Source organism: Macrotis lagotis, chromosome 3 (assembly GCF_037893015.1).
Source record: "Macrotis lagotis isolate mMagLag1 chromosome 3, bilby.v1.9.chrom.fasta, whole genome shotgun sequence".
In the NCBI taxonomy this organism is placed as follows: Eukaryota; Metazoa; Chordata; class Mammalia; order Peramelemorphia; family Peramelidae; genus Macrotis; species Macrotis lagotis.
Genome location: NC_133660.1, coordinates 29,131,158 through 29,154,213, shown reverse-complemented (window position 1 = coordinate 29,154,213; position 23,056 = coordinate 29,131,158).

The following is a 23,056-nucleotide window of genomic DNA, read 5'->3' as shown; positions in this document are numbered from 1 at the left end:
CATGGAATCCACCACCCCCAGCCCCCCTTGATGTTCATTGCATCAAACAATGTTTCCTTATCCCAAACCTAAGCAAACATCCTCCAGGAAAGGCAGAATTCAGATTGCTTTGGCTTTAAACCAGTGCTGCTTTGATCACAAACACCAGTTTTCATAAGCAACTATCAAACATTGTGTGAGAAGAATATAATTTATAGAAGAATGTGGGCCTTATTCTGCAGTTTTATTTGGGCAAAACTCCAAAAAATGTCAATGGGATCCTTGTCTTTAGGTTGAACTTTAGGTTCAAATGTGGGGTTCAACAGATTTCTTTGAACTATGTTCTTAAAGATTATGCCGTTTGCATATCTCCTTTAAATTAAAGGAGCTTCCCAGCCAGTTTTTAGAACTTCCTTGACAAATGATCACCTGCCATCAATCTTGGATTACAGCTGTCCCAAGCCATTAGGGAACTGATCTGAAGTAAAGCATGGATATTATTTTAAAATGCTTACATAAATCAAGTTATTAAGGTCTTCCTACAAAATATAAAAAAGCCTATGACTAATGTTATTTTGGCTTAGCCACCAACATGAATGGAATTTGAGGCCCCCAAGCAAAAATTATTGTTGAACGGTTCAATGATGCCAAGGACTTTGTCACTGACAATTTGTTTTAGAGAATTCTTTCTATAGAAAGAACATTGTTTTACCCTTATCCAGTGAGTAGACATGTGTAGAAAATGATAAGGGCTACATAATGTTAGGAGAGAGGAGAGAGAGAGAGAGAGAGAGAGAGAGAGAGAGAGAGAGAGAGAGAGAGAGAGATCTTTTATGTATAGAAAATATGTATTTTTCTATATAGATAGAAATAAAATTAATGAATAAATGAGAATTTTTAAAAATTCCATATCTAAGTTATAAATAAATATTTCATCAAGGACCTTTCTCATAAAGCTTATTTAATATTTATCCTCTTCTCATTGCTATTGTTTGTGACACCTTTGAACATCATATAGTGATACTTCCTACACTATGTTGCTTGGAAAAGGCCATATTTGCTTATTAAAGAGCATCTAATTTATTGACTTATCAGATGAAACATGGAAAATCACAGATGTAAAAATTCTCTCTCCTTTTGCTTAGGTAAAGGGAATAGAGATGCAAAAAAAACTGTAGCTGCCCATGCTACTTGTATATGCTTTGATTATAAAGGATTTAAAGGTGGTTAATGAAAAAGAAAAGGTTTTGCCTAAGTTATAAGATTGTATTTAAAGTGAGAAAAAGAACCTTATAGATTGAACTACTTCAGCACATTAATAAGGAAACTGAGGAATAGATAAGTTAGCAATTGGGTGAGAGTAGATTTTCATTTCATTTCTTTTGAATCTTGCCCCAGTACTATATTTACTACACCCACTTAGCTGACTAGAGATATTCTTTTTTAATGAAGAAAGATTTCTAGTTATCAAATCACAAACATAGTTTCCCTATGAATAGCAGAATAAAATTGTTTAGTGTAAAACAATATGATTTATACATATAGCCTTTGTGGTGTTGGATACATTAATGAAACAGGTTTTTTAATTGGCTTTTAACCAAGTATTTAGCATTTCTAGTGAAATTAATCATCAAGTCTGATGAGGTATTTGAATAATTTATTTTATAAATAATAATTCAATGATAATGGCAACTCACCAAATCACATTTCCCTGGAGGGAATTGTTTAGGACAAAGGCACAGCTGGGATTCATAAACTCATCTGTCATAAAAACACATTTTCTCCACTACTTCCACCTCCTCCTCCTCCTCTTTCTCTTCTTCTTCCTTCTTTGTCTTCTTCCTTTTCTTTCTTTTTCTTTTTCCTTCTTCTTACTCATCTTCCTCCTCCTCTCCCTCTTCTTCCTCTTCCTCCTTCTTCCTCTTCCTCCTCCTCTTCCTTCTTCCTCCTCCTTCTTCCTCTTCTTCCTCTTCTTCATCTTCAGCTTCTTCTTCCTTCTTTTTTCTTCCTCTTCTTCCTTCTCCTTCTTCTTTGTCTTCCTCCTCCTCCTTCCTCCTCCTCTTCCTTTTCCTCCTCCTCCTCCTCCTCCTCCTCTTCTTCTTCTTCTTCTTCCTCCTCCTTCTCTTCTTCTTCTTCCTCCTCTTCCTCCTCCTTCTTTTTCTTCTTCTTCATCTTCATCTTCCTCCTCCTTCCTCCTCTTCCTCCTTGTTCTTCTCCCTCTTCTTCTTCTTCTTCTTCTTATTATTATTATTATTATTATTCCTTCTTCTCCTTGTCTTCTTCCTTCTTACTGTACAGAGTTTACAAATGTAAAAAGAAAATATTACAAATAACAAGGAAAATATTAATGCAGTGAGAAAAACAATCAGTATTTCACAAGGTGTAGCAGAAAACTATCAAAAAGATAGTAGGTCTTGGAACACATTCTATTTTGAAGAGCAAAGGAACTGGGGTTGCTTCCAAGATTAACTTATTCAGGCAATGTTAAATATAATTCTGTATGAAAAAAATTGACATTTGATAAACTGATAAGACTTTCAGGTATTTGTAACAATTAGACCAGAACTCAATGGAAAATTTTGATATAAGAGATCCAAGAAGAAAATATAAGGAAAATCATTAAAAACTAAGGGTTTAAACTATTTACTTATGATATATGAAAAAGGTTATCAGTATTCTTAAAAACTGTTTTCATTATTTAGATAGTTGGGAAAAACAGGTTGTAGTTGAGTGTAATAGGTCAGGGCTGTCCAAACTTTACTTTTAAAAACTTTTTATTGAAAACAATAGACAACATATTTTGATTTACCATTTTTAGTGTGAGCTCTGTGGCAGCTCAACTTCATTTACTAAAAGCATTTTAGCAAACCCACAGATGGTCACATAAAAATTGTGCTGCAGGCTGCTCTATTTGGGGGCAGCCAGGTGTCGTTGTAGATAGAACACCTTGCCCTGGAGTCAGCAGACCTGAGTTCAAAATCCATCCTCAGACATTTAAATAATTGCCTAGCTGTGTGGCCTTGGGCAAGCCACTTAACCCCATTGCCTTAAATAAATAAATAAATAAATAAATACAATTTTAAAAAAAACACCCTGCAGGTTGCTTTTTGGACAGTCCTATGATAGGGGATTTTTTTTTGCTTTGTTTTTTTCCTCTTTATTATTTTATTTTCCCCAGGTACATATAAAACAATTTTTAACATGTTCAATTGCAAATTTTCTTCCTCTCCCCCCCATTAAAAAGGCAAGCAATTTGATATTGGCCAAATATGTGTAGTCAGTAAACATTTCCATAATAATAATCACTGTGTAAAAGAAAATGTAGACCAAAAACTGAAGAAAATTAAAGTTAAAAAAAAGATTTGTTCCAACATGTGCTCAAATACCATCAGTTCTTTCTCTGGGCATGGATAGAATTTTTCATCACCAGTTTTTCAGAGTTTTCATGGATCACTGATGGTATTGCTGTTAAGTCATTTGTGGCTGATGATCCTGCAATATTGCTGTTGTTTTGTTCTTAGAATATTCACTTTGACTCAGCTCATGTAAGTCTTTCCAGGTTTTCTGAGCATCTTACTCATCATTTCTTATCACAGAATAGTATCCCAACATAATCACATTCTACAATTTGTTTAACCTTTCCTTAATTGCTGATCACTCTCTCAATTTCAATTTTTTTCACAAGAAAAGGTTGCTATCATTACTTTTGTAAATATTGGTAGTTTCTTTTTTATTTTTTATCTCTTTGGGGATAGAGACCTAGCAATGGCATTGCTAGATCAAAGGATATGCATGATTTTATAGTACTTAAGACATATTCCAAATTGCTCTACATAATGATTGAATGAGGTCAAACTATATCAACAGTGAATTAATATCTTATTTTCCTGACATCCCCTTCGATATCTATCATTTTTCTTTTCTAACCTATTAGCCAATAGAATATGGATGAGTTACTTCAGAATTGTTTTAAACTGAATTTCTACAAATAATAGTGAGTTAAATACATTTCATTAAGTGATAGAGAGCTTTGATTACTTCATCTGAAAACTTCAGAACTTTTGATCATTTGTCAATTGGGGAATATTTCTTATTTTTATAAATTTGATTCTGTTCTCCATACGTTGGAGAAATGAGGTCTTTATCAGAGAAATATTCTTCAAAATATTTTCATAGTTACTATTACTAACTATATTTCCCTCCATTCTATTCCCCCTGACCCCCATTTATTCCATTCTTTCTCTCCTTTCACCCTGTCCCTCCTCAAAAGCGTATTGTTTCTGAGAACCCACTTTCTCAGTCTATTCTTCCTTCTTTCACTCTCTCCCTTCTCTTGTCCTTATCCCTTACTACTTCTCTGTAAGTTAAGAAAGAATTCTATACCCAACTGAGTGTATATCTTCATTTCTCTTTGAGTCAGTTTAATGAGAGTAAGGTTCAGTCACTCCCTTTTACATCCCTCCTCTTTCCCTGCAAAAATTTTTTCTTGCCTTTTTAAATGAGATAAAATTTGACCCTATTCTACCTCTTTCTTTTACCCAGCACAGTCCTCTTTCATTCCTTGATTTTATTTTTTTAGTATCTTCTCCTCTATCTATATATACTCCTCCTAACTTCTCCAATAATGAGAAGTTATTGTGAGTTATACATAGTCCCATGTAGAAATGTAAAGAGTTGAACCTTATAAAGTCCCTTATGATTTTGCTTTCCTGTTTATTTGAAGATCAAATTTTCTATTCAGATCTAGTCTTTTCATAAAGAAAGTTGTCCATCTTTTCCCCTGCAAGTGGGTTTCCTTGTTATAAGGTAACCTCTTTTGCCTCCCGGAAAAACATATTCCAAGCCCACCAGTCCTCAAATATAGAAGCTGCCTGAATCTTATGTTATCCTGACTGTGGCTCCATAATACTTGAAATGTTTCTTCCTGACTATTTGCAATATTTTCTCCTTGATCTGGGCTTTTGATTATAATGTTCTCATTTTGGGATCTCTTCCAAGAGATGATTGGTAAATTCTTTCAATTTCTATTTCATCCTCTGCTTCTATAATATCAGGGCGATTTTCCTTGATAAGTTCTAGAAAAAAAAATATGTGTAAGTTCTTTTTAAATAAATAAAATCATAGTTTAGATAGTTTAGTAATTTTAAAATTCCCTCTCTTGGATCTATTTTCCGAGGCAGTTGTTTTGTTTGGGGGGGGGTGATTTTTTTTAGTTTATTTTCCCGATAAGAAATTGGAATTCCTTTACCTTCCTTTTTATCATTCTTTTGGTTTTCTTTTATTGTTTCTTGAGTTCACATAAAATCACTAGCTTCTATTGCTCAATTCTAATTTTTAAGAAATTATTTTCTTCACTGAGATTTTGCAACTCCCTTTCCATTTAGTTCATTTTACTTTCTAAGGAGATTTTTTTTTCTGCAGTGAATTTTTGTGCCTCTTTTTCCATTTGACCAATCCTGCTTTTTAAAGCATTCTTTTCCTCATCAAGTTTTTGTACTGCTTTTAGCATTTGATCTTGTCAGTTTCTGTGTTATTTTCTTCAGTATTTGTGTGTGTGTGTGTGTGTTCCCTTTACAAAACTAGAGATTATGTTTTTTTTATGATTTTCTTTTATCTTTCTAATTTCTCTTTTCAATTTTTCTCTTACCTCTGACTTGACAAAAAATTCTTTTTGAGCCCTTTCGTGGTTTTAGATGAATTCATACTTCTCTTAGAGCTTTTGGATGTAGGAGGTTTAAATTTTTAATCTCTTATGTGTGTTTTGAGTATCCTTGTTACCATAGTAACTTTCTGTGGCCAGATTTTTTTTTTCTCTGATGTTTGCTTATTTTCCCATATTACTGAACTGTTAAGGTACAGCTCTATTTCCAGGGTGGAGGGCACCCTATCTCAAGTTTCTGGGGCTTTATGTAGCTGTTTTCGGAGTACATTCATGGGATGTGGACTTTTTCAGTTCTTCCAAGGTGATATGATCTAAGAAAAGTGTTTACTGCTTTCCTTGCCTGTGCTCTCTGGTCTTTGAGGAAAAATAAGACCCCTTTCTTTCCTGAAACCATTAGTATGGACAGCACTCCCCTGTAGTTGCAAGCTTTGATGTACTAGTGCTTCTGCTTGCCAAGAGATTGCCAAGCAGTATTGTGACCCCTTTCTGACTATGACAGAATCCTTTCTCAATGCTAGAAAAGAGATCCATCCCACCAACTGCTTGATGCCCTTATCATCTCTGGATTGAGAGTTACAGAAGTAGCTTTCTACTGATAATATGGTATCTCCTAAGACCTCTTTCTGGTTTGCTAGAGTCAGGACTTCACTGAGGGGGCTTTGTTTCATTGTGTTCTCTCTCCCAGGTAAGAAAACGTTCTTTTTAAGTTGTCTTTGGTGTCTGTGGGCTGTCTGGAAACACCCACTGCTGCCCCTGATTCAGTAACCCTGAGGCGGCTCCTGGTTTGCTGTGGCCTGTTCCATGCTGGGGTGACCTATGTACTCCTGTCCTATCCTGGTGCAGTAGCCCTTTTCTGATGACATTCTAACTTGTCTTAGGTTCTGACACACTAGAATTTGTTTAGAGTCATTGTTTAAAGGTATGTGGAAGGGTTTGAGAGAGTTCTGGCAAGCCCCTGCCTTTATTTTGCCATCTTTTTTATTTTATTTTTTAATTTATAGAATAAAACCAGCATTTTAATAACACTCTGTACTAATTCTTTAAAAAAAACAAAATTGAGTAGAGCAAGATAAAAGGGAGTAATTATCTCAAAAAAATGGAGTTTGAAAGGAGGAATTAATTCAGAGGAAATATGTGGACCCTAGTTAATTTTGAATCCTATTGTCATCCAGGTTGAAGAGGAAACAAAAACATCTGAAGAGGTTTAAAAGTCTTCTGAACTTCTTGTGAAATGAGAAAACAAGAGGATAGAATGTTGGAGAAACTTTTAAAAGGGTGCAAAAATAAGATCTGGAGGGTGGCAGGGAGAAAGTAAGTGAGGGAAAATTTTGAGGGTGAGTAAAATAACGAATAAGGGGGAAGGAAATTGCAGATAGAGGGAAGTTTGCAAATAGTGACAAGAACTTTGTCAAGTCTATAAGAATGAGTCATTCTCCTATTGATAAATGGTCAAAGGATATGCAAAACTCTTAATCATTATTGATTAGAGAAATTCTGATTAAAATTTGAGATATCATTTTACACCTAGCAGATCCACTAAAACAATAGAAAAGGAAAGCAAAAATGTTAAAGACTATGTGGAACAATTGGGACACATTCATTGTTTGTGGAATTGTAAAATTATTCAAACATTTTGTGTTTTTTTAGGGGTTTTTTTTGCAAGGCAAATGGGGTTAAGTGGCTTGCCCAAGGCCACACAGCTAGGTAATTATTAAGTGTCTGAGACCAGATTTGAACCCAGGTTCTCCTGACTCTAAGGCCGGTGCTTTATCCACTACACCACCTAGCCGCCCCTATTCAAACATTTTGAAGAGCAATCTGGAATTGTGGCCAAAGAGTTATGGAACTGCCTATGCCTTTTGACCCAGCAATGCCATTACTAGGTCTATTTCCAGAAATAATTGGGAAAAAGGAAAAGAACTTATATGCTCTAAAATGTTTATAGTTTCTCTCTTTGTGGTAACAGAAAACTGGAAAATGCAGGGATACCCATCAATTGGGGAATGGTTGAATAAGTAATGGTATATGATTGTGATGGAATATTGCAGTGCTGTACTGGTGAGCTCAATGATTTTAGAAAAAAATCATGAAAAGTCTTGTATGAAATGATGAAGAGTGAAATAAGCAAAACCAAGAGAATGCTGTGTACAATAATGACAAAATTGTTTTAAGAACAACTGAATGAATTATTTTGTCTATTATAAATACCCAAATCAACTATAAGGACATATGAAGAAAGAAGTTATCTTCATTCAGAGAAAGAAGTGGTAAAAAAGTAGCATGTATACAATAATATTACATGTATGTACCTGTTTGTATATAATGGTAATCATCTCTAGGTTGTAAAAGAGGGAAGAAAGAAAAGAAAAGAATCCATCAACTCTTTTTGAATATTTGAAAGGAATAGCAAGTTTTTACAAAGTAATTTGCAGCCTCATGAATAATCACATTTTCTAATTTTACTATGTTGTGAAAATGCTTATTTTAAAATTAAAGAAAAAGAAAGAAAAAAGATGTTTAGGAGAACTACATTTTGCTAAATTGAACCAGAGACAATGAAGTAATATCCAAATATCTATGTAAATTTCTCTGATAAAGAATCTCAATTGATAATTGACCAAAGGATAGAAAGACATTTTTTCAGAAGAAGAAATCCAAACTATATATATATATATATATATATATATATATATATATATATATATGTATAGTCATTTGAAAAATGCTATAAATAACTAGGAATTAGAGAAAGACAAAAATAAAACATCTCTGAGATATTACTTCACAACTGTTAAAAATGACAAGTGTTAAAATAAGGGAAAAATAGATACACAAATAAAATGCTGGAACTGGTCCAACTAGTTTGGAGAACAATTTGGAAGTATGCTCAAGACAACATAAAAATGTATAAACCCTTTGAATCAACCATACTACTTCTAGATATTCCTAAAGTGTTTAAGGAAAAGGACAGGGACCTATATTTACAGTAAAATAAACAAACAATCATATAATTGCTTTTTTGTGGTAGCAAAGAATTGGAAAGCAAGATGATATCCATCAATAAGAGAAAGACTGAACACGTTGTGTCATATGACTGCAATGGAGTACTATTGTGCTGTGGGAAATAATCAAAACGGAGGTTTCACAAAAAATGGCAAGATCTTTGTGAACTGAAGCAAAGGGAATGGAAAAGAACTGAGAGATCAATATAGCAAAATCAGTGTTGTAATGATGATCAACAGTGAAAAATTTGATTTATCTGACCAATACATTGATCCAAGATAATTATAAAGGAATCATGATGAATAAATGCTTTCCACCTCCAGTGGGAAAACTGATGAAATATGAGTGCAAAATGAAAAAAAAAATTCTCTCACTTTCTTTTTCTTTTTTTTTAAGATAGTTAATGCGGAAATATGTTTTGCAAGACTTCACAGGAATAAGTGATATCATATTACTTGCCCTCTCAGGGCATAGTAGAAGCCCTTGGAGGGAGAGGATTTGGACCTCAAATGTAAAAAATAAAAATAATAATAAAAATAAAAAATTTAAATTAAAAATATTCCATGACATTCTTTATATAGCAACACTGTAGAAATCAAAAAGCAGTATGTATTCTATATAATTAAAATTAAGCATTCTGTTGGATGTATCATCTCACCAGTGTGATTATTCCTAAGGCATATAGTCTGACTCACTTGCCAAACATGCCTTCTCATCATATTGATTCATATTTTTATTATACTATATGTATGTCAAAGATCTACTTAATATATTGGAAGTATATTCCATGTACTATGGATATAAGAGCTCTATTCAAACCCCTTTTCATTATTAGCCATCTCTTCTCTGTCTTTCTATCTTTGTATGTATATATGCATATAAAATAATTATATTTACCCTTGTATATTTATCATATGCATTATTATATTCTTATTCATTTTGAAGCTAAAAATAACTAACATTTATAAAGTTGGTCAAGATGTGCAAAACTATTTAAAAGCAGCAGTTCATCTTATATATAAATACCATGGGATTTTGGATAATTAAAGTTGAATTAACTGAGTTTGAGACAGGTTAAGTAACTTGCCCAGGGCCACATAGCTGTAAATAATGTCTTATACTGGATTAGAACTCATGTCTTCCCAGCTCCAGGATTGGTATCCAATCTTCCTCTTATTTGAAAAATAAAAGAAAACAGCTATTATTTTGAGAACATCAATATGTTAGACATGGCACATGTTATTCATTTTTCCTAAATAAGTAAAACATAAAAGACTTTTTGTACTCTCATTCTTTTAGTCTGTGTTCTTATTTTCCAAAACACTTGTTTAAAGTCTATTTGTTTTCCATCCAGATTGATGAGTTAATTGTTTAAAGGAGGAGTGGGTGCTATTGGATCATTGTATGTCTGCAGTTTAGGAGAGTTTGGCTTTTGCCCATGAGAATAATTAGAGGTACCATTTTGCAAGTTCTATGAAAAGGAAAGTGGAGGTTTAACAAGGAAGCTTTGTATTAATACTGCTCTGGTGATCAAATAGTTTTGATCATTCAGGAGATCCTCAATGAAACTGTAACATTTCTGAACATTTACCAACATGCTGATTGAATCTGAGTTAGGGCAAATGGATTAGACGGGAACCGAAAGAGCTCCTGGGAGGAAAAATGATGTATAACAGACAAGACATGATTCTAAACAGATTGAGAATTATGAGTTCAAGGGCAAACCGTTGACCTTGACATTAGAAAATATTTCTAAGAGTACTTTGGAGTGTGTGTATGTGTATTTCTTTCTGTGTGTGTGTGTGTGTGTGTGTGTGTGTGACCTCAGTTTAAATCTGTTTCTTCAGAAGGGTCAATTCACACCACTCTATTGTGAACTCAAGCTAAATGGGTGGTCTAGGAAAAAAAACAGATCATTCAAATAAAAAAATAAGACCTCAAATTATTGTAACATCCAAGTTTTCTTCAAAGTTAGGAATTGTGTATGTGTGTGTGTGCCACTATGAAAACAGGGCAAAAAAAGAGTATCACCATAATTTCTATGAATAAAGGCTGGTCAAATATTTTTGAAAGAAGTCAGTAATTCCTTTAGAAATTTCATGTTCATTTGTAGCCAAAGATACGTTAGTGACACAATTGCTTCTGTCCTACAGAATCACCTAGGAAAGCTCTTTATTGTCACATAAAGTCAAGGCAGAGATATGTGACTGTAATGGTTAGCCAAAGTCTGCCATAATCTATCTGAAGTTAGTTTTGATTCCTAAAAATTCTTATCCTCTCCGGTCCCTCATAGTGTATGGCAATGGGAGCCAAATTATTATAAAACCTAAAGTTTTTGAATTTAGTTTTTTGATTGTCCAATTATCTGAAACAAGGACAAAATGGTGTTTAGTATCAATGAAACAAACATCATGTTCTTCATCATGAGATCATGTTCTTCAAAAATAGCAGTTACCATGTTGTAATGACAGCTCATGTCCATATAAGCATCAAAAGTTTAATTAAAAAATTAAAAAAAGATTTCATCAAAGTATGTGTGTATGCTCATAAATGTGCACATGTATCTATCTATGAAGACTGAGATTAGTTAACTGGTTGTGTCAAATTTGGTCTTAATTCTGAATAAATTTCTTGCCAATAGTTATTTTATACAGATGAAGATTCATTCTTTCAAGGACTAGAAACCAGGATTTAATAAAACGAAAAAGAAAACCTAAAAAAGAAAAAAAAAAAGAAACTACCTCAAAGTTGCCAATGGTTTCTCAATTGCCAAATCTTGTATTTTTGTTGAATATGGTTTCATTCTAGACTCACTCTCTGCAAGCCAGGTCTATTACATTTTATATTTCTCAGGTGTTAACCCTCAGGCTTCTTTTTATACCCCAAGGGGTCTGAGTTTCTTTTCTGTGCCATCAGCTTAAACACCCATCTGCAGTGTTCTTTCCATTTTTAGGAATTTAGTAACTAGCACCTCAGTTCGATTTAATCGTTTATGACTGAATGTTTTACAAATGGATATTTACGTGGAAGATATAAAAAAAGCACAATAATACAAACATTTCTCCCAATACTTCATGGACATAATTCTACTTATATAACACCTCAGTCTCAAGTGAGGAGGGAAAGGGGAATTAGCCTCACAGTTCAACTTAGTTTCCACCAAATTCAATTCCAAAGTTTTGACTGAAGTTTCCCTTAGGGCTACAATATTCAGCTTCAGTTTCTGGACTCTACAATCCTATGCTTCGCAGATCTGGACCAGATTTGAACCTTTACTCCCTGTACCTAGATTACAAAAGGGTAAACAAAATGTTAAAGACTCTGCCATATTTCTCAGGGCCACACGGCCAAAACATATATACTTGCTGGAATGGAGAAGAGTTCCATAAAAATTTCCATCCTTCTTTCTGGGGGTCAGTTTTATCATTTTGACATTTCCCTGGATTACCCCATATATCCTATTGATTGGCACTCCTTGACATTTCTACCTTCATATCAATTCCATCATCCCATAGTTCCAAATTTTTTTTAAGTCCACTTCCTTACTCTCTAGGATTATAGCAAAAGGCCTCCTAATTACCCTCCCTGATTCAATTCTCTTCCCACTTCATACTACTGTGAAAGTAAATTTCTTTCCTTTAAAATTTAATTAGATGACCTCTCCCTTAAGCTATCAAATTCACTTGTTTCCTATTATAGCTTATAAATGACAAACTTCTCTTATATCTTTTAAAACCCTACCCAAATTGGCCCAAATACATTTTTTTCCATCTTCAGTGAATATTACTCCTACCCTCTGCATTCCATAACATAGCCTTCTCCAAACTTTTGTAGTTGATCATCCCTCTCTATTGAATGCATTTGCCCCTTGCCTTGATTTCCTAGAAGACTTTTCTTCCTTTAAACTACAACCCAAGCACCCACTTCTGTGTGAATGTGTTTCTAAACACACCAACTCTTAGGGCCATCCATCCCAGACTACCTTGTATTTCACTATGTGACTATTTTGTATTTGCTTAAATTTATTCACTTCACCCCCCCCCCAAGACAATAGGGCTAAGTGACTTGCCCAAGATCTCACAGCTAGGTAATTATTATTTAATAATAATGTGTGAGACCACATTTGAACTCAGGTCCTCCTGACTCCAGAGCCAGTGCTCTATCTACTGTGCCACCTAGCTTCCCTTTCACTTTTTAATCTATGCTGTCACACACACACACACACATACACACACACATGCACATATATATATGTATATATATATATATATAAACATGTTGACACAGTTATTTTTTATTCCATCTCCCTTATTTGAATTAAATATTTTGCAGATTTCATTCTTATTGATTTTATTCCTATGGTCTAGTGTAATCCCTGATATATAGGAGATGTTTAATAAAATGTTCATTGGTTAAGTTATCTATTGATAATTCACTTCTTCAGATTTGACCAGATTGATTCTCAAAAGTCAAGAATTACTAGACCTGTGACTGGAATTTTGCCAGTTTCATAGAACCACTTATAATTTGTGCTACTGTAGCACAGGAAACCCTAACCCAAGATCACCATAATGGTGTAACCTTGGAATGGGACTTGACTGGTGGAATATATATGCAAAAGTTTCTAATAAACAAAAATAGCATTTTTTCAACAATGGAAATCATTTTTTTTTAATTTGCATGATTTCCTCCTCCCAAAATTAACTAGATTTAAAGAAAACTGTGATAACTTGTGATGAATGATAATAGCTCCCATCTATATAACTAACATTTATAAAAATGTTTTACATTTACTATATTATTTGATTTGAAAATACTTGCATTTATTTCATTGATATGGTACTCAGTTTCTATGTAGAGTTTAGGATTCTGGTTCTCTTAATTATGAAAATATTAATGGTTATGGATAATTCTCTGTGTTTTTGTAGTGTCATGAAATTCCAAATCTGGAGTTCAAACTGAAGAGCTTTCTATAATGTTTCTTGCTGAAAGGAAATATTTCTTACCAATTATATCTGTCAAAAAGTGGAATGGAATTCTCTGGGAGATTTTGAGTGCACCATCCTTCAGAGTCTTAAAGCAGAAGTTGGAAGATTCTTTGCTAGTGATATTGCAGAGGGATTCCCACCCCAGTAAGGACTAATGAGTTCCTTTCTAGCACTGAGATTTTACAATCCCAAAATACAAAGGTCATCATGAATAACTCTTCTTAATGATAACTTTCCCCCATCCCAACCATCAGTCCTTTCGAAAATCATGAATGCTAATCTATTTTCAATGGAAAATATGAAAAACTTACTTCTAAGAATAGTGTCCACACTATAACTTCCAAGTCACATGTGACACAGATAAAACACAGAAAATGATATGAAATAAGTAAATATTCAAATCTGTCTTTTATTTTCTAATAGCCTAAATGCCTTAAAAATGTAACAAAACTACATTGCTTACCTACATATAGGTAAACCATCAGGTAAACCATCCATATTCTTTAACATAGAAAAAGTGAAATTCTAATATACCCTGTGCTTAGCTGATGAAATTCTGTTTTCCTGATAGTGAGGAAGCCTACCAAAGACCAATAGGAGAAATCACCTACCATATCTATGAATTTTAAAAAATCATTTGTGGATAGACATCTATAAAAACAACCATCAATCCAGCTGAACAAAATCAAAGGCCCAATCCCATCCTTCTATGGGAAGTAACTGGGTCAAGTCTGAACATTTCTTTCTGTAGGTCCAGCCTCAAGCACAATGCTATATTCCACTAAACAATCAGACCCACAGTCTAAATATCTTGAGAAATAGAACCTAGAACTTTGTCTAAAACCTTTAAATAAAAAAATCTTGTTCATCAAAAAACTTATCTATCCACTACTTATACATCTGTATATACCTTTTATCTGAAAATGTATTTGTGGATATTATTTTGTTTCAGTCATTTCTAACTCATCATGATCTCATTTGGTATTTTCTTGGCAAAAACTCTAGAGTTGTTTGCCATTCCTTCTTTAGGAGAGGAAATTGAGGTAAATGGTATAAAGTAACCTGCCAGAAGTCACACAGCTAGTTAATATTTTAGACTAGAATTGAACTCAGGCCTTCCTGGCTTCAGACCTGATACTTTAGCCACTGTACAACCTAGCTGCCATTTGCAGATATATGTATTTGTATATATGTATATATGCCCATTTGTCCAAGGACAGTTTTCTATTTGGTGAATAAGTCATCCCACTTCTATGTGACAGCTTTAAAATACTAGGGCAGTTATATGGCACAGTGAATAGAGTACTAACCTTGGATTCAGGACGATGGGAGTTCAAATCCAACTTGAGACACTTGACTTTTACTATCTGACCTTGGACAAGTCACTTAATCCTCATTGCCTCACATCCAGGACCATCTCCAGTTGTCTTGATTCATATCTGGTCACTGAACCCAGATGGCTTTAGAGGATTTAGTGTGATTCAGCACAGCCCCCCACCACTCAAATTCAATTCATGTGCTTTTTCATGGCATCACTTCCCTGATATTGTGCTCTTTCGAAAATGAAGGGCAAACATATTATTATTATTATTATTAATAATAATAATAATAATAACAATAATACTAGATGTCAGACATATTCATACATAATTAGTTATAGAGATAAGGAGGACATCCTAAGCTAGCTGGTAAAACTCCTCCATTTTACATATCAGGAAAGTGAGGTCTTTGAAGGATTAACCTTAATCATATAAGTAAAAATAGTCAGGGTTGAGAAGTGAACTCAGGTCCTCTGACTCCAAAGCTAGTTTCCCTTGCACTCTATTTCTCTTAAGTTTTCTTTTCCCCTGGCTAAATATCTAATTTCTTTAAGTCATCCTCATAAGAAAATATCTACAGAACTTTTACTACTCCAGTTATCCTTCTTCAGATACATTTCAAAAACATCAATTCTTTTTCTAAAAGGTGATGCCAAGATCTAATCCTCTTATTTCATGTGTGATCAGACTCATGTGAAGAACAAAGCATCTATCAGTTCATTAGTATTGTATATGGTTTCTCTTAATATTGATAGAGATTATGGTAGGGTTTTTGATTTCCCTATGGGACATATTGCTAACACAACGAGTTTGCCATCCACTAAGAAGATGGCATCTTCTTTTTACCTATATCTTGTAAAGTTTATTGTGGGGAGGAGAACTCATATGGAGATCATTTTAGATCCTCATGCTATTACCCAATGTGTATTAAAATCCCTTCAAACTTTGTGGCATCTGAAAATTTCAGAAACATATTATCCATGTCTACATGAAAGTCAGTGAGTGATTCCTCTCTTTCTCAATGTAAGAGAAAATTTCATAATAATTAGGGAGACCCAAAGTGAATTGTACCTCCCTGGATTTATGACAGGGATCAAAAAGATTCTTGTGTGCTGATCATCTGTTACTTGATTTATAGATGAGTTTCTTATTAATGCATATGAAGAACTAGATGTCTATAGAAGTCCATTCCAACATGTTTTTTCTGTGATTCTAGATGCTCCTGTGATTAGGTCATATTTTCTCATTGATAAGATAAGTGGAAAACCATATGTCACCCCCTCCACTTCATTAACCCATGATATATATATAGAGAGAAATGACACTGTCACTTAAGAAAATGGAAGGAGCAGCTGGAACTGGTCAGATGAATGGCAAAGAAAAATACTTTGAATGTGCTATACTTTCAAAGGTAATCAGAGATTAATTTTTCAAGGTATATCAAAGCTGTGAAAGGAAATAAATTTTAAAAATAAAAATAATCACATGAAAGACTCTTCCATTTGTACTCTAGCAAAAACATCCTCTATGATACAGTTCTTAATAGCATAAATAATATGAAATGAAGAGGAGGGAAAAACATCAAACATACATGTTAAAAAAACAAGAGAAATTATGCTGAATCATAGCAATTATTAGTAAGTACAAGGTAACACAGTTCCACAAAACTATAATGACATAAATAATATGTGCATTTCTAAGATGTAATTTTGCACAACCTTATAACCTTTTATGATAGTGACAAAAAATACTGGTCATTATAAGAATATATCGTAAAGCTTTTCAAGGGACTGAGACAGAGAAAAAAAATCAAATAGGTGAAAGTAGAGATAATTTAATATTTTAAAACCAGTCAGTCAAAAAGTATTTCTTAAACATCATGTGCCCCACAATGTGCTAAACACTGGGCAAGTAGGAGCAAAGATACAGTTCTTGAAATAAAGGAATTCACAATCTAATGGGGAAGACATGTAAGACTCACATAGCCTCACAAGATCCATAGAGTCTCCCAAATTTTAAGTTTAAATTGGATTTTCTCTGAAAACACTCTCTATTCAGAATAAATTGGCAGCTAGAAATGACTATACTGAAATGAAATTTAGTTTAAGGCAAAGTCATTCATATCAAGAAAAAAATGAAAAACAAATTACAGAGATCTTTTTTCTTTGTCTACTCAACTAGATGTTAATATGTTGAAGGTGTTGGAATGATGGCAGAATTTAGGATCCTGTCTCAGCCCTGCTGTGCCCTAGCATAGAACTTCCTGGGGACAAGATTCTTCTTCTTTTGCCTTCTTAAGATCCTCTTCCTGAGGAAAAGTACATTATTAAGAGCACTGGATCTGGTCTCAGACACTTAATAATTACCTAGCTGTGTGGCCTTGGGCAAGCCACTTAACTCCATTTGCCTTGCAAAAACCTAAAATAAAAAAAGAGCACTGGAATTGTATTCCAAGAGGGTAGATACAATGGTAGGCTTTGCCATTCCCTCCCTATATGAGTTTGTTTACATGATCCAGTTTCTGAGCTTCATTTTCCTTGTCAATAAAGTGATAGAGGTTTATATAGATGACCTCCAATGTCTCTTCAAGCTCAATATCTAAGATTCTGACTGTATAAGCATTGTTGTGAGTCCTGCAATACTTTTCAGATCTTTGTGTTAAACAAGATACTCTTATGCATTTTAAAAATGCCTCTCCACCATTCTAAAACTGCCATCTTAAAGGTCTTTGGACTGTTTATAACTCAGGATTTGGAAGATATTTTTCAATCTTGCAGTTAGAGACAATCTTGCTAGCCCAAATGGTTTGAACAAGAAGTCAAGGATATCACTGTTATATTTGTTTACTCTATTTTATTACAAGTTCCATCAATAAAACTTTGTGGGTAGGGAGTATCTTTGACCCAATAACTGTGCAATTAAATCTATTTGCATCCAATTTCTCCAACCCCCAAACTATTATTATTTTAGAGACAGAAGAGATAGCTGAATTATATAAATCTTTGTAAATTTTTAATTTAGAGTGTATAAATAAAATTGAAATGTTCAAAAGTCCATAATGGAAGTTCTCCCTCTCTCTCCTTTTCTCTCTGTCTGTCTCTGTCTCTGTCTCTGTCTCTGTCTCTGTCTCTGTCTCTGTCTCTGTCTCTCTCTCTCTCTCTCTCTCTCTCTCTCTCTCTCTCTCTCTCTCTCTCTCCTCTATCTTCTCTCCTCTCCCTTTCTCTCTAATTCTCTCACATACACAAACACACACACACACACACACACACACACACACACACACATACACACACAAACAGAGAATGTTGGCTCCACAGAAGCACTTCACAGTTTACAACTACAGACCAGATGGAAACAAATGTCATTTTTGTATACATTTAACTATTTTCAAGTTTTATTTGCTCAGTGATTTAATGTTACTCATTTCTTAATCATCAACTAAGCTATAATGTTAACATAAGCGAGTTAAAGTGAATGCACTCTCTGGAATCTCTCATTTGCTCAGTCACATGTGGCATTGGTCCAGAAATCATAGACAAAAGAGGAGAGACATTCCAGGTGCCAAAATTAGAAGCTTTTTTCTGCTCAAAAAGATTATATGGTCAATATACTGGCAAAACACTCTTATTAATCAAAGGCATAATTGCATTCTCTTTAGTCCTTAATGTACCTGCTTTCTAATGTCATTTTCCATGTATAAAACTTGGTTTCAGGATTGTATTTCCTCCTGTTCCTTGTGTTAATGTGTTTCATGCTAATATCTCTGATAATTCTCAGTAAATTGCCCTGTTCTCCACCAATAGTAAACTTTCATTTTGTTTTTTTTCTCATGTGTAGAATCTCTTATTGATCCCTTTGCCACAAGACTCCTCTCACTATAATTTTTTCTCCATTCAGATGCTAAAGTGATTTTCCTAAAATGTAAATCTGACTGTTTCACCCCTCTATTCAATAAACTTCAGTTGTTCCCTATTATCTCTAAGATCAAAGTATTTTATTTGGCCTGTAATCTTCACAAATGGGACCTGTAGTATTTTTCTAGTTTTATTGCACATTACTCCCAACCACATATTGTATGAAGGAAGTGAACTGACCTTTTAACTGTTCCTTAGACACAACACTCGAGCTTCTTTCTCCATGCATTTTTCACCAGCTGTTCATCATGCTTATAATGTATTCCTTCTTCATTAACAACTCAAAATCATGTTTCCTACAAGAATAAATCCAGTTGCTAATTTTTACATGAAGTCTTTCCTGTATTGTTTTTCTTGAACCTTCTTTACCAAGATATCCCTACCAAGGATATATATACATATATGTGTGTGTATACATACATACAAGCATATAGACAGATAGATAGAAATATATATGGATAGATAGATGGATAGGGAGATAGATAGATAGATATTTAAAACACAGAAAGCATAAAGTCTTACTGTTAGACCCTATGTTCTTTGAGGGCAAATATTGTTTCACTGCTGCAATTATGTGCCTAATATATATTTGACACAGAGGAGATGATTAATAAATGTTTGCTACTTAACATTGATACTTTATTTCTTAAGGTCAATAATATCATTTAGATTCTTTCTTCAATTTTCTCAAAAATAAATATTTCATTGTATAGGAGAACCTGCTTACTTGAGATACATTCTTAATAGACATGTTACTAGGTCAAAAAAAGAATTCCTTAATGTTCTCAGGATACTTGAAAACTATTTACTTCAATTTTTGGATCAATTTACAGCTCTATTGATGGATTAGTTAGGACTATAACTATTTTTTTCCTTTCCCAATCTACATCTCAATTTGTTGTTTAATATATATTACACACACACACACACACACACACACACACACACACACACACACACTTATTACTCTGCTGAACTAATTTTTTACTCTATGCTTCTATGATCCTTTATTAAATTCAATCTTATTGCATTATGGTTTGAAAGGGATGATTTTAATATTTCTGAAATTTGGTTAGGTTCCTCTGCCTTAATACATGACCAATTTTTGTGAAAATGCTATGTAAATCTTTGAAAAAGGTATTTGATTTCCATTCAGCTTTCACCAGAGGATTATCATATCGAGATTTTCTATGATTCTATTCATTTCCTTATCTCCTTTGTTGTTTTTTTTTTATTTTATGGTAAGATTGCCTTAACATTGAGAGGGAAAAGTTGAGATGCTCATTAGAATAGAATAGTCTTTTTAATCCTGTAATCATTAAACATACCTCTTAGAATATGGTTGCTATGCCATTTGGTGCATATGTATTTTATTATTGATAGTGCCTTTCTTTTTCAAGTGTGTTTCTTGTAATCAATATATTGTTGGATTCTGGTTTTTTAATCCATTCTTTTATGCACCTCTTTTTTATATAAATTCATCTAATTATCATTTATACTTAAGATTTCGATTGCCAATGGAACACACACACACACACACACACACACACACACACACAAACACACTCATATATATTTAATTGTTTGGTTCTTGTCCTTTGTTATCAAAGAAGACCAGAATGACATCACTATGTCTGAGGCAAATTACCATGTGTCAGACTGTGACTGATCAGACCAATACAAGCTCAGAATGCTCTACCACAGATCAGGAAGAAATAGTCCATGTGAACACCTGGGGTGCTTATTCTAATCTTACATATGTTGTGTTTTCATTGAGCTGCTTTAATTCTGCCTTCCTCATAGGGTACAGCACTCTTTCTGGGGGGTCCTGTGCCAGTGTCTCCATGCGGTACAATCAATTCTAAAGTTCTTCAGAGAGACCTTCAGGGTGTAGTGGTATTGCTTCTTCTGACCTCCCCCCTCCCCCATGAGTGCTTTCCCTTTTGAGTTCTTCCTCAAATAGTCTTTATGGGGACCATACTTTTGGAATTCTAACAACATGCCTAGTCCATCCAAGTTACATTTTCTGTATTAATGTTTGAATTCTTGGCAATTTAGCTTGAGAAAGGACTTCAATGTCTGGTATCTTCTCCTGCCAGGTGATCTTCAGAATCTTTCTAAAACAATTTAAATGAAAGCTATTCAATTTCCTAACATGGTGCTGGTAGACTATCCAGGTTTTGCAGGCCTACAGAAATGAGGTCAGCATAATGGCTCTGTAAACCTTGTTTGGTAATTAATCTTCCTCTTCTCTCTCATACTTTCTTCTAGAGTTTCCCACATACTGAGCTAGCTCTGGCAATGCATTTGTCAACTTCAATATCAAAGTGTATCTTACTGGAAAGGACACTGTCAAGAAAGTGAACTTGTCCACAGTATGCCAATCTCTGAAAGCTGCTCATTCTTTTTCTGCTCCACTGATGCCAACCATGGGCTCAGATTTTCTTCCAAGTTAACAGCAAACTGTTCCCATTCAGAGAAGCATTTTTATCCCTTGACAATTTTTGCATATAATTAATGTATATATGTATATGAAAGTTCTATCATCTTTGAATCAATTTAGATATGAGTGATGTTAAATGTTGCTCATCCCTTCATCATTTTACCTTACACTGTAAAACCTCTTCTTCATATATCTCTTTTTTATGAGATAATTTAGCCCATTCTTCTCCCATGTTGTCCCTCTTTCTATCCTATCCATTTTTACATTATTACAACATAGTCAACTAGATTTTCTATCCTCCTTCCATGTGGAATGCTTCAACTGCCCTAATTAATGATAAAGATCTTAGAAATTATGTCTCATTTTCCCAAATAGAAATATAAACAATAACATTATTGTGTTCTTTTTTATTTCTCTTTAAAGGTTACCTTTTACTCTTTCCCTTGATTCTTTTATTTGCAAGTCAAATTTTCAGCTCTGGTCTTTACAGCAGAAGTGTTTGAAACTCCTCTATTTCATTAAATATCCATGTTTTTCCTTGAAGGATTGCATTCAGTTTTGATGGAAATGTTTTTCTTGTTGTAACACTAGTTCTGTTCTCTTCTAGAATAGCTTTTTTTAAGCCCTCTTCACCTTTAATGATGTAGTTGCTAAATCTAGATTGGAACTCCATTGTATTATGTTTGCTTTTTGGTTATTGAAGAATATTCTTTTGGAGCTGGTTTTTTCATCTTGAAATATCTTTCATGGGGTGTGTAGTGGATTTTTTCACTTTTTTATTTTGCCCTCTTGTTATAGGATATCAAGTCAGTTTTCCTTGAAAAGTTCTTGAAATATTATGTCTAGGCTCTTCTTTTGATCATGGATTTCAAGTATTGCATTAATTATTAAATTATTTCTCCTTATTCTATGTTCAGATCAGTTGTTTTTCCAATAAGCTTTTAATTCTTTTTTATTTTTGTTGAGAATTTTAAGATTTACAAAGTGATTTGCATTTATCATCTCTTTTGAGTTTTACATCACCCCCTGGTTATGACTCTTCTTTTTTTCCCAATAGATATTTTATGTTATTTTTCCAATTACATGTTATAAAAATTTTTCAACATTCATCCACTTGCATATGCATATTTGTAAGTCACATAATTTCCTTCCACACTCCCTTCCCAACCCTTCTTCCCTCAGTGGCAGTCTGGTGAACATTATATACATATACATATATATATATATATTTGTGTTTATCATGTTTACATATTGGTCATTTTCAATACGAGGAATTAGTACTAAACGAAAAGAAAGAAAACTATGAGATAAGAAGGAAACACAGAGAAATTTTTAAAAAAGTTAATATAGTGCTCATTCAGATTCTAAAGGGTTTTTTGGTTTGTTTGTTTTTTTATTTTTGCTTTGTTTTTCTTCTTCTGGAAGTAGCATTACCCATAACAGGTCTTCCAGGTTTGTCTTAACTCTCTGAGCTGCTGAGAGGAGTTACATCCACCAAGGTTGATCAACTAACAATGTTGTTGTTAGTATGTACAATGACCTCTTGGTTCTGCTCCCTTCTAGCATTAATTCCTGTAATTCATTACATACTTCTCTAGTCCAACCATTCATGATTTCTTTTTTTTTATTTTTTTTTAAGTTTTTTTTGCAAGGCAAATGGGGTTAAGTGGCTTGCCCCAAGGCCACACAGCCAGGTAATTATTAAGTGTCTGAGACTGGATTTGAACCCAGGTACTCCTGACTCCAGG